The sequence below is a fragment of the Heptranchias perlo genome, chromosome 32 (genome assembly GCF_035084215.1).
Source record: "Heptranchias perlo isolate sHepPer1 chromosome 32, sHepPer1.hap1, whole genome shotgun sequence".
NCBI classification, from domain to species: domain Eukaryota; kingdom Metazoa; phylum Chordata; class Chondrichthyes; order Hexanchiformes; family Hexanchidae; genus Heptranchias; species Heptranchias perlo.
This window is the reverse complement of record NC_090356.1, coordinates 10,430,548-10,447,605: the sequence shown is the minus strand read 5'-3', so window position 1 is coordinate 10,447,605 and position 17,058 is coordinate 10,430,548. Positions and strand designations below refer to the sequence as shown.

The following is a 17,058-nucleotide window of genomic DNA, read 5'->3' as shown; positions in this document are numbered from 1 at the left end:
TTTATTTACTGTTTAACCTAGTATGTGCAGCATTCAGCTCCCAGTTTAGTGATTTATTTACTGTTTAACTAGTATGTATAGCATTCAGCTCCCAGTTTAGTGATTTATTTACTGTTAAACTAGTATGTGCAGCATTCAGCTCCCAGTTTAGTCATTTATTTCCTGTTTAACCTAGTATGTGCAGCATTCAGCTCCCAGTTTAGTGATTTATCTACTGTTTAACCTAGTATGTGCAGCATTCAGCTCCCAGTTTAGTGATTTATCTACTGTTTAACCTAGTATGTGCAACATTCAGCTCCCAGTTTAGTGATTTATTTACTGTTAAACTAGTATGTGCAGCATTCAGCTCCCAGTTTAGTCATTTATTTCCTGTTTAACCTAGTATGTGCAGCATTCAGCTCCCAGTTTAGTGATTTATCTACTGTTTAACCTAGTATGTGCAGCATTCAGCTCCCAGTTTAGTGATTTATTTACTGTTTAACCTAGTATGTGCAGCATTCAGCTCCCAGTTTAGTGATTTATCTACTGTTTAACCTAGTATGTGCAGCATTCAGCTCCCAGTGTGTGCAGCTTCCAGTATAGTAAATTATCCACACTGCGTGCAGCATTTTTTTGTTGTTGTTGTTGTTATTATTATTATTATTATTTTGCCCCCAGTTTGCATTGACTGTCACAGCCTCTCCCCTCAGCTCCAGACTGAAACATTGTTTCTGGACACTGAGCTTTTAAATCAATTCAGTCCTCTTTCTCCTTGGCGCTGATTGGCGGGCGGGGGTGCGAGCGGCGGGCGTGAGCCAATGGGCGCGGCGTTTACTGGCGGGTGCGCGGTGTCCTGTGGTTACAGTGTTACTCTGGGCTCTGCTCCTCTCTTCAAGGCTCCTGTTGTCTTCCCTCAAAAAAAAAACAACCCCCCCCCCCCCTCTCTCCCTTCTCCCCAACAAACGCATTGTTCTCAGCCACACAGAGAGAGAGAGAGAGAGTGGGAAAAAAAAACGCGAGGGGGGGGGGGGATAAAGGAGAGAGTGTGTGAGAGGAAAAAAAAACACACGAGAGAGAGAGAGGAAAAAAATAACCAGGGGAAAAAAAAAAGAATTCAGATGCAACCTCCAACAACTCTTCTTTTTCTTTTCCTTGTGAAGCTCCAAGCAGCCAAAGCATTCATGCGGTAGAGGGACGGAAGGTAAGGAATGGGTTGAAAGGTTGGATGTGTTTTTTGTGTGTCTGTGTGTGTGTTGTGGCTTCATTGTGACTGGGACTCACACTCAGCAACTCACCCAACCACACACTAAGTCTTTTATCTATCTTAGCTCTTCCACTTTAAGCCCCTTTAAAGCAAACTCTTTCTCCCCCTCGCCTCTTTAAAATTTAAACATCTATTTATGAGGACAAGTATGGCCATTGTGTGTGATGTTGGTGCTAGAGTGACACTTGTGGAGAGAGAGAGAGAGTGTGTGTGTGTGTGTGTGTGTTTTTGTTTCTTTATTGTGGCTTTCCCGTCCTGGACTCTTACAAGCTAATATTTATTTATATTTTGTGTTTCTACCACTGCTTGAGAAACTCATCGTTGATGTTGCTTCCTCCTCCTCCTCCTACCCCCCCCCCCCACCACCTCTTCTGTATTTTAAATCTCGTAGATGTGATAATGCTGGGTTACAAGTCTAGTGCAAATGTGTGGGGGATTAGATCTGGTGTTATTTTGGTGGAGTAGGCCTTAAATGGATTGTCTAACCCTCATTATCTGGGTTGAACTAAAAGTAGAGAGCATGGTGTTCGATTTTTTTTTTGTTTTAATGTGGTGGTGTGAACACTGCTTATTTTCATTTTTTTTACAATGAATGATTGTTTTAAAAAAAGCCTTGCCAGTACCATAGGTTTTGGGCTGAAGCTACAGAAGTCTTAAGAAATTTGCTAAGAATGGAATTTGTTGGTTCCTTGTGGAGATTAGAAACTGCCATTTCTCATCCCACCATAAATAAATGTATAATTTGAAGAAAGCTTCCATGTACGTTTCTGTGGTTCTTTGTTATAGGAGTGATTTTAATTAGATTTTTGTTACAGATCCAGCCTTTGGTTCATTATTCTGTGTAAAGAAAATTGCAGCAATTAGGCTTTTGTGCTGTATATTACTATGTGGATTACAAAGACCATTAATGATTGAGAAATGGATGAGAATTGTGTGTATTTTGCTGTGGTTATTGAACATTTGGATTGTTGAATGTAAATATGCTTGTTTACTAAGATGGTTTGATTTTGGTGTATTACAAAGATTTGTACACATAGCAATGACCAGTGTGCCTGCAGATATGCAAAATCAGGTCAATACAACATATAAAGATTATATATGATGTACTATAAAGTTTTATCTTTAGTCAGATTTCTTCTTTCAAATGATGAAAGTCATGTAGCAAATTGTAGGACAGACATAACTCCTACATACTGAATAAACAGGAATTCCAGTGGCGACAATGACAAAATGCTGTGACTAATGCTTTAAAAGCTGATACTAAAATTGAATGGTATCTATATGTAAACAGAGGCTTTACACGTTTCAAGATGTGTACCACAATAGCTGTGAAACCCAGTGTTAGTGTGTTACCAGGATGTAATACAATCAAGGGGTTCAGATTTCATAAACTGTGAGAGCAGAGCTTCATCAGTGGTTTGTGAACATCAACTGACTCAAACCCCCAAGATTCGGTTACAGCCTGTAACTTACTCCAACGCAGCTGTTATATTATGGTAGTGGCTATGTTTTTTTTGTACTTGCTGGTGGTTACTGTGCTGTGGAGTCTATTGTCTACTACAGTTCTTTTGAAGGCAGCAATGGGATGAGGGGGTACAACAGCTGTTAGGGTGAAAGATCTAATGTTCGATCCTGTGACAGGAAGGGCCAGTCATATATGAAAAATTTCCCTATGGCTGCTATATATTAGTAAATAATTATTTGGTGAAACATGTTGACGGGCAGCATAAACCCGAGTAATTTTCTTTTCCCTGCCAATTTTCTCTCTTCTCCTGAAAGCATTGAGTCCTTACTATAAATGCAAGTTGTTGTTGTTGATACCATCACAGGCACCAGATGCCCTCTAGTACCTCACCCAAGTGGCAGTTATTCATCTGTGAGCCTTGATGGTGAGTGTCAGCAAGCTATTTGAATCTGGCGGGCGTCACAGCTGAGCCTGACCCTTTTCTTGCTTGACGTCAACAGATGTACGCTTTGTAGCTGGGGCTACTGGATTTAAATCAGGAGTGGGAATCCGGATTGATTTCCCCCTCTATAATCTGAATTCAGGTTTAGTGGCTCTACTTTGCTCTGACTGAGTTCAGCTAACACAGCACAGACAGAGGATTGAACTTCAGATCTTTAGTGAATATGGTGTATCTACTCAACAAGAACAACTTGCATTTATATCGTGCCTTTAAAACATCCCAAGGCGCTTCATAGGAGTGTTATCAAACAAAATTTGACATCGAGCCACATAAGGAGATATTAGGACAAGTGAAAGGAACGTCTTAAAGGAGGAGATAGAGAGGCGGAGAGCTTTAGGGAGGGAATTCCAGAGCTTAGGGACTATGCAACTGAAGGCACGGCTGCCAATGGTAGAGTGATTAAAATCAGGGATGCGAAAGAAGCGAGAATTGGAGAAGTGCCGAGAACTTGGAAGGTTGTAGGGCTGGAGAAGGTTACAGAGATAGGGAGGGATGAGGCCACGGAGGGATTTGAAAACAAGGATGAGAATTTTAAAATCGAGGCTTTCCTGGACTGGGAGCCAATATAGGTCAGCAAGAACAGGGGTGATGGGTGAATGGGACTTAGTGTGAGTTAGGATATGGGCATCAGAGTTTTGGATGAGTTCAAGCTTATGGAGGGTGTAAGATGGGAGGCCAGACAGGAGAACATTAGAATAGTTAAGTCTGGAGGTAACAAAAGCATAGATGAGGGATTCAGCAGCAGGTGAGCTGAGGCAGGGACAGAGACGGGCGATGTTACAAAGGTGGAAGTCAGCGGTCTTGTTGATGGAGCGGATATGTGGTCGGAGGCTCCTCTCAGGGCCAGATAGGACTTCAACGTTACGAATGGTCTGGTTCAGCCTCAGAAAGTGGCCAGGGAGAGGGATAGAGTCAGTGGCTAGGGAACGGTGTTTGCGGTGGAGACTGAAGACAATGGCTTTGGTCTTCCCAGTATTTAGTTGGAGGAAATTTTTGCTTGTCCAATACTGGATGTCAGACAAGCAGTGCGACAAATCAGAGACAGTGGAGGGGTCACTGTATAAGCTTGCTAAACCATCTGTGGAGACCTCCCCTCTTCTCTTTATCCCTCCCCCTCTTCCCAAAATGATTTAAGGACACCATTAGAGCATACTGCCTTGAAACATACTTGCATGTGTATTTATAAATGATCAAATACATACCAGCAAAACCCTGTGTGGTTTGAACGAGATATTTTAATGTGGGGAAGGTAATGGACTATTACCACATTTTTTAAAAATGGGGAGATACAATGGGACTTTAACTGAAGTGATCTGAAATTTCATTTGTTTAGCGTGAAGAATGATTTTAGTCCCTCATCTATGCTTTTGTTACCACCACAATCAAATGTACTATCGCATAACCATCCCATATTTAAAGAGCCCTTTAACTTATTTCTGTTCTGGGACATACAGAACATTGTCTTCCCAAATTCTTTTAATTTCATTGATTAGAATACAAGGTTTCCTATCCTCGCCTTGTTGCTTGGTTTGGGTAAGTGTTGAGTGCAGAACACTTCACTGTTTTGCAATTGCTTTAATATACTGTTGAGAGTAGCTGGTAAGTAAGATAATTAACTGACTGGTTGTAATTATTAGTATTTTAAAAATATTTCTGTAATTTGAGGTCCTGAATAATGTGAACAGAATGTTGGTGTGCATTGCCTAAATGTAAAGTACAATCCAGCAATATGTATTAACTTTGTGCAATGTGTTAGTGAGATTACACTTGGAAATTCTTACTTCCAAAGGGACATAGATATATTAGAAAAGGTGCAGATTACAGCAAGAACGATTAATCCTGCATTTTGATCGTTACAAGACTTGAGGAACTACGAGTATTCAGCAAACTGGAGAGTGAGCAAAAATATATTACAGGTTTTTAAAATAGAGACATTAGTTAGATAAATTGAATTGAGAAAATGAAATGAGGACACATTTTCAAAACAGAACTGTAGCTTAGTGGTGCTAGTCCAGGACTAATAACCTAGAAACTGAGTGTTCAAATCCCACCATGGCAGTTGTGAAATTGAATTCTGGTATTTGTTGCCTAGCTTTAAAGAAAACGACTATGAAAACTGGTGGATTATTGGAAATGCCTCATTTAGTTCACTCAAGCCATTCAGGGAAGGGAACTAGTTTACCACTACATGGTCTTGCATATACGTGACTCCAGTCCCACACTGCTAATGCTCTCTCAAGTGGCTCAGCAAGCTACTTAATTATAACATATTTGATTCAAGAAGAAGGCCCACCACCACCTTTTGGTGGGCAACTAGGAATGTGGTGTCACCCTCGTCCCAATAACAAATGCAAAAATAAAAAAAGCACTGGCTGAGCAAATGTTTAGGAAGAATTTGTATAGCATTAACTTAAAAAGTAAGCAGCTGCTTTATTGAAGGGAACATAAAATTGTTCAAAAGGGAATAGATAGGGTGGGAAAGTGGAGTTGAGGTAGAAGATCAGCCATGATCTTATTGAATGGTGGAGCAGGCTTGAGGGACAGGATGGCCTGCTCCTCCTATTTCTTATGTTCTTAACACAATTCTGTATGTCAATCCAGGGCAGAATGTGGTGACCAAATAGCACAGTGGATTAGATCAGTCCTTTTTCATTTTGGCAGCCTGGATTCAAAGCCAGACTGATGGAATGAAGTTTTTTTTTGTCTATTGCCTAGAACTTTTCTGAAATGAGTTCAGTCCAGTTCCTGGTGGATAGGAACTTGTAACACTGAAACCTCAACATAAATTGGCACTAAGATAGAGAGACTTGCGGGGAGGCCATAAAAATGAATGGTGTGGAAAATGCACAGTGGTGTAGAATGATGCTTTTCTAAGATTGGGTTTAAGGCTTATTGGTAGGGCAAGAGGAAGTTTGCTCTGGAACTATCTCGTGCTGGACTTAGTGCTTGATTAATCAATGTCACATAGCTGATGTGGTCATAGTGGATAAGATGACAGCAGGCACTCTGTCCTGTGAGATGTTTATCAGGGAGCTCCTAAAATGTTTGATTGGTGCATCTGACGATCAGCCCAGGAGCATTTTGTTGTCTTTGTTGATGCTTCCGTTCTAATAATCAAGGGTTGATAAAGAAGATCCGGCTAACCAGTGCCCAAATGGGTTGTCAAACAGCCTGTCCTATTGGTTAGTCAACATTGCAGCTAATGGATCAATGTTACTCCATTGGCAGAGGGTTTTTCTTTCTGCTTTGAAGTATGTTGATGAGGAATAGGTTTTTATGCTATTTACGCTAACTTCACAGCCCAGCCTCACCTGCTGCGAGTGCACGATTTCTAATTTTGAATACCTACCCTTTATCCTGTTGTGATAGAAAACAGACCACTTTACATTGCTGTTTACATGTGGGGGGGAAAGTGGCTTGATGCTGATAGGCCAAGTTTAAAGCAGTAAGATGTTGATTTTAAAGTGGTAATGTAAATTCACAGGGGTTTTTACATGCTAAGCATTATACCAGTATTGCCTGTATTATGGATTTGTACTGATGCGTATGTGTAAAAATGCTATCTGTGCAGATGTTAATCTCACATTTGAATGGGGGAGCAGTTGCTCGACGATGGATAAGATTATTGCACTTTACAGAACTTCCATAGAAATGAATTGAGAAATATATAGCTTTGGAACACACACAGCCACCTGGCCTGGTAATCTGAAGTGTCCACCATTTTAATCCAGGTTTTCCACTTTGTGAAGCTAGGGGTACAGTTTCTGTGTAGTTTGCTGGATTTTTGGATGACCAGCTGCCATTAAAGTTGTGGTTGAAAATCTTAGCATTCATGAGATGCAATCACTAAACAACATTTTGCGGTAAATTGAGGAAAGCATGTTTTTTTTTGTGTGGTGCAGATTATAGACATTTCTAATTGTGGATGGGATGCAAGCCTTTAATGTGAAATCACATTCTTTTACATTTGTATAGTTTTAACAAATACAGAAGTCTGACTTCATTTTAAATGTATGTATCTGGAGTTTGCTTTTAAAATGGATAATCTGCCCTTTCCTTTCCTGTATAATTGGTTATCATCTCAAAAATGGTTAAAGGTGCATCCAAGTGTAAATGTTTTTCAATTATACTTTTTCTTGAATGTGAGTTAAGAGGGGTCTGTATTTGAACAGTTTTATTAGTTTTCTCATTGATGAGATGATACAGATGAATTGATGGTTAGGTGCCAGAAACAATAGTTTATGCGTCCCATGTTATTTTCTATGTGTCGTGCTGTGTGCATGAGTCACTGGCATTTGTGTACATACAAGCCTAAAACCAGTAAGGAACTGCACACACCTTAGGAATCAGTCCCTGACCATCTGTTGTTTCATGGAAAATACAGCTTGTGTTTTAGGTCTTGCTTGAATGTATAGAAAGGGTTTGAAATGCCTATTGTTTGTGCCCAAAGGCATGCAAATAATCTTTAGGGTGCATAAAACTAGATGTATCCACCCAGAGGCATGTAGAAAGAATAGATAAATAAAGCACCAGCTGCCTGGTTGTATTTGTATTTGATATGCTGGATTGAATTGGGAATGTCTAAAACTGCTACAGAACAACTTTCCAAAAAAACAAATTGGCCCACCAAACTGTCAACAACACATTGGGTACAAGTTAAAAGTCTGTGATCACGTATAGTATTTTAATAAACATGTTTTTGCTTCTAAGTCTTTTTAATTGAACATTTAAAAAAAAATGCAACTATCATTAGACAGGTTAAAATATTATCTGCAGGTAAATGTTTTATTTTAAAGTATTTTGTATCCTGCGTGCTGACCTTTTTTGTTATGTGATTGACTTCCCAGAACTTTGCAGACCTAGGCAGACATGATAACATATCTGTTATAAACAGATCCTTCCATTTAGTATATACAGTCTATTTGCAAAAATGATCTATATCAACTTTTGTGTTTATAAATATTTACAGAAGAAGTATTTGTTGAAACCATTTTGTACATTGCACTTTATGTGCAGCTTAAGGATGTAGGATTGGAGATATTGCCTGCAGAAGTTAAGTGTTCAGCAATGCTCCCAGCAGTTTAAGTAATAAACCAGTTTTGTATGTTTCTTTATGCTTAGAGACAGAGCTGGAATCTTTTTCTGAGCAGTTGGAGGCACAAGCTCTTGTTTGTGAAAGTGCCCCTTATTTTGTGAGTAGTGGTTTCATGAATGTGAAGGAAAGCATGGCCACTGTCCCTCGTGGTTTTAGTGGTATTCGAGTGCTGTCAAAATGGAGAGGAGGAAGAGAATCTGCATGTGGCAAAATATTGTGTGTTGCTGCATGCGTAGTTATTCAAATAAAACAACGCCCACCCCCCAGTTCTTTCTCCTTCTTTCTTAAAGGCACTGACTTATGCTGGGCTGTGGTTCTTTATGGGCCAACCACTCTCCAGTGATTCTTCTGAGTGGTCATTCATCACTCACTGATGGGGCTCATGTATGTTGGCAGACTGCTTGACAATGGTGGGCATCACAGTTGAACTTGTGTGCAACAAATGCAAGAACCCTGATTGATTCCCCCGCCCTCTTGGGCATGTTCAATCTAATTATAGCGGCCTTATCATTGCACCAGCTAAGAACTGTTAAATCAACACAGACTGAGGATCGATCCTGGTCCCTTCCTAGTTTGTATGTCTCAGTTCTGCATTTCATCGGTGATGGCATTTTTTTTAAAACAGCATTTTAAAATGGTGAGGAGAGATCAGAGTCAAGGTAAATATTAAAACTGCTACAAGGCTGTGAGGTAGGCATGTTATCATTACCGTTGCAAATTCTTCAAAAGAGATCAATTATGGTCAGCAATGGGAACCAAATAATGCAATTTTTCAGCAATTTTCACTCCCATTTGTGATGTACATGAGGTATTAGTTATGAAAGCAATACCAGATGGCATTAAGTCTAGATGGATGACGGAACTGGAATACTAGAGGGACAAGTTTCGGTGGGCTAAATGGCCATTTCTCCCACCTTAACACTCGAGGTCATAATAATCTAGTATGCATTCTAGACATCACAACAGAATAAGTTGTTTTTGAGCTTGATCAATTATAATTCAATCTAAAATAATAAAAGTGATGTATTTGGAAATTTGACTCATAAATTAAAGAGAAAATATTGCCTAAATTTCCTTCCACTTTTTGTCTTTTAACTCAGTTTGCTTGAAGACAATGACTTATGCTTGTATGATTCTGGGTGCAATGCTCTCTCCACCCCGTTGGCTTTGTTTAAATGGACGTTTATTTAGGTGTGAGTCTGAATAGTAAGACTTAGTGGGCAGTTTAATTGTGGGCGATATCACAGTTGAGCCCAACTCTTTCTGCACCAATGTGTACTTGTGCAGTTCCAGCAGGGGTTGGTGAGGCCACCTCTACTGCTTTACATACTCCTATATAAATATAGATTCAATAGTCTCCTAGAAGGATTCTGAGGAATTCTTTACCTTTTAATTATGTAGAACTAACCTGGATGGCTCTTGGTCAGTGTGTACTTGTCCTGGAAACAACTGTTTGCATCATGTATATCGCAGTCTATTTATTGTCATGGGGGACAGTCTGAGACCATGGGCTCAATTTTAAACGTAAATTGCAGGTGCGTTGGGGGCGGAGGGGCTGCAAAAATTGCAGAAATACAGAGCGGGTTCGGAAGCCGGCTCCAACCCACTGACTTCCGAGTTTCCCACAGACGCACCTGTGTGCACACGGGCGTCCCGAATCCGGAAGTCCCGCCAGCAATTAAAGCCAGCGGGATGCTAGTTAAAGAACCAAATATACCTCATTGAGGTACTTAAGGCACTTTACTTGTGACATATTAGGCAGTTAGAACGATTTTTAACTTAGCTGGGCGACTTTCCCACAGCTTCTGATTCACGCCTGATCAGGCAAAAAGAAATGAAATAAATTAAATAACAAACCATTGCACAAAGTTAAAACACAAAATCAACCTACCTTTCCACCCTGCTCTGATATCCGATGTCCGTCGTGTGTGTCCCCCCCCTTCCCCCGGTAAGTTTTTTATTTGAGATTGCCAGGCGCACCTTCACCCCCGACTTACCCCCCTCAGCTGCCAACCCGCCACCATTTCAAAATTGAGCCCAATGTCTCTATTTTCTCATTCACCGATGTATGTTACATATCCCTTGTTTTGTTTTTATTATTAAAAGTACATATTAAAAACCTTAAAGACACTTTCATTGTTAGCACGTTAAACTTATTGCCATTATCACTAGTTGAGAAAACTACAATAAAACTCAAAGAAACACCCCCAATCATACACCTTACAGTTTCCTTCCATTTGTTTGGAAGAATACCCTAAACCATAAAGCCCTCATTTCTGTGTCACTCACTTCAGGACTAAAGTAGATTCTTCGTTGCTGCTTTTGTATTGTGTTAGTGCCACCACCTCCCGATGTTGTGGTATTGCAGTTGGTGGTAGCACCAAGATAAACTTGCTTGATTTTCTACAGTTGAAGACTATGATCATCACCCTTTTTTTAAAACCAATTCATCCTGATTGCCAGCTTCAGCAAATCTGATATTCAGCACTGGCAGCACAGGACTCTGGCAATATAAAAGTGGCTTTATGGTGAGGTGATGCTACAGGCTTCTGACAATTGGACCTTGTGCAGCCGGTGTCAAAAATGAAGTGAACCTGCCAGATTTATTAAGGCCTGTTGCTGGGAAGATTCAGTTGGAAAAAAAAGTCTCTTAGCTGTTGGCTGTCGTAAATTTGGTAAGGTTACTTTGGTGTTCCCAATGGCTGCTTGAGACCGTATCAAAATCTGGCGGCACTAGCATGGTACTACAGCAATTTGGGAGTGTCTTTTAACAATACCTGCCGATTTGCATCAGCAGGTGCAAACTTGATAGAAAAACAAGTTATTTTCTCACCTACAAATTGATTTACAATCCTCCAAGTTATCACATAGGGACATTCTTAGCCTTTTCCACTTTCACTGAGATTTCCTGATTAACTATAGAGAAACTGGAACTAGCCAGCATGTTACGAAATAGCATAATGTGTAGTTTAAAAAAAAATCTGTGGACTGTATTTAAGAATTTTTTTTATCGTAAATGATTTTTGCTGGTCCTCCCTTTCTCATTTTTTTCTTTGGTATCTTGCCCTAATGACCATTCCTCTTGTGTCAGCTGGCTTCACGCTGCTTTTAGAAAAAAACATTCTCTCCATTTTTTTTCCTTCAGTTTTCTCCGGTGCCTCGATTTAAGTGGCCATTCTTCAAATGTCGGCAGGCTTTATGATTGTGGGGGCAATTAGGAAGCCTGACCCTGTCCCTACTTCCAGCAGAGATCACTAGATAGTGAGGCATTGCTGTATACCAATCAGAAGAAGGAACCTTGGATGTTATTTTCCCCCCCTCTCTAATCATTGCTGCCTGGCTGAGATCAGCTGATTGGGTACAGACTGGTGATTGAACTTGGGATCTTCCTGATCTGTATGGCTCAGTTGCTAATTTCCTTATCCAACTTTGATCTCCATCTTCATCCCTGAATTCTGGCTTTGTGATTGAGTAAACTCGGAAGCAAAAGTTAAAGGGCAACGAGCAAGTACACAAATCCTGGACTTGATTTTATTTTCAGAAACTTGAATGTCTGGTTGGTGACTTTCCTGATGGTCTCGTGGGTAAAGGGAAACCTAGTGTAACACTAAACCAATAAGACTAGAAGGTCCTAGATTCAGTTCCTGATCAGTCTATGTCTAGCCAGCTGATACCAACCGGATTAAAAATTTGGGTGTGGGATAGGGAGGAGAAACATCAGAGGGTTCCATTTCCTGATTTCCATCCAACAATCCTTGCTGGAAAGTGGGGGGTGGGGGTTGGGAAAAGAATAGTACCAGAGGACTGTGAGCACCTGTGGAACCTTAGATCAGCAAGTGTTAGCATCTTCAGAAGACGGGAAAATTGACAAAAAAGAAATCCATTAATGGTTGTTATTGAAAAGATAGTTTCCCTCCATTGCCCACCCCCAACATTTTTATGTTTTTTTGTTTTCTTTTCCTTAGAGACTCCCACACCATTCTTCATCCTCTGATGGAAAGGCTTCCTGTTTAGAAGTGTTCAACAATGCTTCTCTTGAATCTTTAGGAATGAGGTGTGTGCGTGGATGTTGGGTTGACTCACCCCTGTGATTGTGGAATTGCTTGGTTTTTGGTGCCTCCTTGATTGGGACAGCATCGTTCAGGAACTTAATGTGGGGAATCCCAAGCATACACTTGGGCAATACCAACATTCCGTCTAAGGGAGGATTACTAGATTTAGTGCGTTTGTTTTGCGTGCTCTGTCTTTCGAGGGCTGAGAAGCAAACTGAAGTTTTTATTACATAGCTGTTTGAATTTCAACCACTCTGGAAGACATTGTAACTATTGTATTGTTTTATGCATGAGTCCCACATTGCATTGATTTTTGAATTTAAGGTAGTCTGGTTACAAATTCAAGAACATTATATATTTCTCTTGAAATTAGTAAGACTGAACTGAAATTAGACATTCTGCATACATTTGAAGACAGGTGTTGAAATGCCTGAATTTCAATTGTTACTAAATTAAGTTTAAATTGATGTTCCCAATTTGAACCAGTTTATGTGATGATGGAATGAAAATTGATTTCAGTCAGAATACAGTCTTTTCATATCTATTTATGATACTGGCTTGCTTTTTCAAATCTTCAGTGAATTTTAGTGAAAAAGGGAAGAATATCAAGGCTGGGAAATAGAACAGAGAAAATGGAGATTTCTATCCATTAGTCTGGGTAGATTTGCACTTTGGTTCCAGAGGCGAAAGAACAGACTGTAACCTAGAAATTCCCTCCCCACATATTAAAAAAAAGTTATTTTTTGTTTATATTTAGTTTTTTATATTTTTGATGCACCGTGTGTTAGTCATGGTGAAAAATGTCAAGTGCTGTGGTATGGAATACTTTGGGCAGCCGATGCTGCAATCATAGCATGGGCTGGATGTGGGATTAAAGCTCCTTCTACTCCACCACATTAATGCGCCTCAACTCCAACTTCAAAAGCATGCTACCACTGGACATTTCCATTTCCTACACCAGCCATCCTTGCAGTCTGCCTGAGAGAGACTGTCAAATTATAGGCAGTTTTGTGCTGTGGATTTGTGGCCACTAGGAACTTAGCTAATTTGGATAAGATGCTCAGACTCATTTTGCATAGAACTCTTACGGTTGGCAGAGAGAGAGGAGCCTTTCATCTCATCAGTCTGGCCTGCATCTGAACCCTGGTCTCAGATGAAAGGATGGTATGTTAATCCACTGTGCTAAACAGTCCCACCCTTTTCCTTTTTTTTCTATGTAAAAGTCCCCTCCTGAATGCATCAAGGCTTGCTTATTTCCAGTCACCGTCATGGTTTTGTTTAATTTTTAAAAAGTAATCTCTTCCTGTGTCTCGCTGTAATAACAGCTCTTTCATTTCAGTGGGTTTGCAATCTGTTTCACTGTTCTAATGGCTGGTTTTCGCAATACTGTCCCTTCTGCACTTTTCATGACATGGAAGTTTTAACAAATCATTTATATTTGTTTTCTGACCTTTTTCTTTTTTCCTCTCCCCCAACTAACTGAAATATAACACTCATACTGCAAAGTGCTCAAGTCAAGCTGAGGGATGTGGAAATTTGGTAATAGGTTGGATGTAAGGAGAAGCTGCTTTTTTTATGAGAGCTATTATTTTTAGATGAATTTTTGGTTGATTAAATTTGAGTTGGATGAAGTTATATTGGTCATTGTGTTTTTAGGAGGAATACTGACCAATGGTTCACAAAGACAGAGGACATGGATGGTAGAAATTCTATGGAAAATTAAGAAAGGGATGGAGAATGAAATTACAACTTAAATGTTTACAGAGCACACGTAAGATCATTGTCACCTTGTAAGCATCTAATTTAATATGAGGTCGGAATAAAAAGTTGCCAGGCGGTCCAAGGTTTGCAACTATACTGGAGTTGCACTCCAGTTGTTTCAAATCAAAGTGGTGTGAGACTACTCAGCCAGGTCAGACCCTGATTTGGATTTATACTACAACTTAAACATTACTGCGAAGTAGAAACTGCTTCAGTAATACTCAGGCTGCAGCATATATTTGAGGTATATTTTTGCTATAAGTTTGTGCAAAAGAACCTACAAAAATTGCAGTGCTTCGAAATGGCTCCAAATAATTGTGATTACAGTTTGGGGTTCTGAGCTATGTTTTTATACCACACTTAATAACATTGATTAAGGCATTTAGGTCTAATCTACCAGTGTGATAATTGCACTGAAAATTATTCAAATATTAGGTTTTTTTTCTTCCTTTTCCCCCCCCCTTTTCATCCCTCCTCTCCTGCAAGCTCTGACTCATGCTGGAGTATGTTTCCACAGCTGCCAGCCATCTTCTAGTATCTTGCCTAAGTGAAAAGAATGGTACGTAATTTGGTTAAAATATACAAGCAGTTTATTTCCACCATCACTCTTGATATCCTGGTCTCCTCACTCGTGGGAATGATTTTCATATTGTCCACCTATCTTACCTGGTGTTTCAAAGAATACACCATTTCTGTGTATTCTCAACCGGCTTATAAAAGTTTGGGTTAGCCTCATGCAGTGAACTACAGTAGTGAATATGTTATGTTTGATATTCTGAAATATTGTCGATGCTAAGTTTTTCTTTGTATAATATATTTTCCAAATATGTGTCCAGAGTCTACTGGCCTAATTGCTTGTCCACATTAATGCGTAACAAGTGCAGTCGGTCTCTCTTAGACCTTTTGCAATCTTAATCCCGGTAATCGGCACATGTGTGACTGGCTGTGACTTTTTGCCAGTGCACGTACACAAAGTGCTGGCATCATGACATCAGCACCAATGAGCTCATGATATCTGGAAGTTCAGGAATTCAATTGCAGCCATGACATCAAATTAAAGTTGCACATGTTGGACCTGACTCAACCCCTTTCCCAAACACCTTACCAAGCCCTGAAGACTAAAAGGAATCAGGAATCCCCAGTTAAAAAAATAAAGTGTCATCTTAGCTGCTGGCCATAGCAATTGTATTGTTGTTTTGCTGGCTGTGGGGAACTTGTGTAATAAAGAGCTGGCATACTAGTGACTTTAATGTGTTCTTTGTATTCATGTGATGTCGGTGCTGTCAAAACTGAATAGTTGAAACAATGCATTAAATATTGAGGGAACTGCACATATAAACAACAACTTGCATTTATATAGTGCCTTTAATGTAGTAAAACACCCCAAACTGCTTCACAGGAGCGTACTCAAACTAAATTTGAGACCGAGCCACAGAAGGGAGATATTAGGACAGGTGGACCAAAGAGGTAGGTTTTAAGGAGCGTTTTGCAGGAGGAGAAGTTTAGGGAGGGAATTCCAGAGCTTAGGGCCTAGGCAGCTGAAGGCATGGCCACCCATGGTGGAGCGATTAAAATCGGGGATACGCAAGAAGTGAGAATTGGAGGAGTGCAGAGATCTAGGAGGGTTGTAGGGCTGGAGGAGGTTACAGAGATAGGGATTTACAAACAGTTCAGTTGCAAATTTTTCTTCAACTGAGTAGTTAAAACCATTTGTAGAATGATGTGAAAAATCAGTTTGAGTATTGATTTTTATTTTTATTGAGATTTTTGTAAAGTTTGTATGGTGCACATTTCTCTTGATATTCTCAGCTGTCATTAGAAGGAGGTTGTCTTGCCTACGCTGACTTGTGCAACTACTCATTAACGCAGCTTGACATGAACTGGTTACTGAACATTGGTAAGAGGCCTGGAGACAGGTCCCTTTTTCTTTTGGTAATTGTATGTGTCATAGAGGAGGGAGAAGAGAAAAATGCTTTTAAGAAGATGGAGGAGTGCAGTTGCGCTGAGCATTAGTACTGTATTGCTCAGAGCCATGGATGCAGGGTGAGTTTTACCTGCTGCCTTTGCATTCCTTGTAGTTGCTGCACTGAAGAACATTTTACATTACACTTTATTAAAAAAAAAGTGGAACACACTTTATTTTGTAACCCACCACTCAGAAAATGAAAATCTACGTTTCAAAACTCCACTCTTGTAATTGTAGTTGGCGAAGATATTTGAAGATTAGAACTCCCAAAAGGAAAGCTCAGAAGTGGGTGTTTGGATGGGAAATGCAAAATTGTATGATAAGTATTTTGCATGCTAAGTGGTTCAAGGCAGTAACACACTGTAGAGGGTTCAGATGACGCATGTAAACTGCTTGATCTTTGCCTTCCTAGTTTGATGTTGTTCAACCCCATATAATTTGCTACAGTCTTTTCAACATGTTAACTAATTTTTATGTTCTATACAGTGTAGGAATCAGTTACTATCCATATATTTGTCAGTGCTGTCATAATGTATTTAATGTATAAAAAATGCTAATATATTTAATATCCCAATATACTTCTTGTGAGATACTTCAAGTTATTACCACTACCACCATCAGTGATGGACATGTAATTGTCAGTACTTCATCTTAGCTCAGAGTATTCTGTCCAGACTTAACCCAAGTTCTGCAGCACAAGAACTCGAATCTAGTTGTATAACTGCCTTTTCACATCACTGAAATCCTAATGAGGAAATCCTATCTACATTGTGGTTGTGTGGAAATTTCACAATCTTTACTTAAATCCTAGTTAAAAAAAGGAGTTTTATTTATATAGCAGCTTTAATGTCCTCAGGATGTCCCAAAGTGCTTCACAGCCAATGAATTACTTTAGAAGTATAGTCACTATTGTTACGTAGACAAACCTGGGTAGCCAATTTGAACACAGCAGGTCCCATAGATAGCAATGAGAT

The 17,058-nt window shown here is 39.7% G+C and overlaps 1 protein-coding gene across 5 annotated transcripts in view; it reads left to right on the top strand.

Annotated features, from left to right (window-relative positions):
- The first annotated feature begins 885 nt into the window (after positions 1-885).
- rerea (arginine-glutamic acid dipeptide (RE) repeats a) overlaps positions 886-17,058 on the top strand; it is a 399,886-nt gene continuing 383,713 nt past the window's right edge. For 3 of the 5 annotated variants that reach the window (XM_067970329.1, XM_067970324.1, XM_067970325.1), the window contains exon 1: positions 887-1,180. The gene's annotated coding sequence lies outside the window, so the exon portion shown is untranslated. Of the gene's footprint in view, positions 1,181-17,058 lie in introns of all 5 variants that reach the window. The other 2 variants (XM_067970328.1, XM_067970327.1) reach the window with 2 other exon arrangements.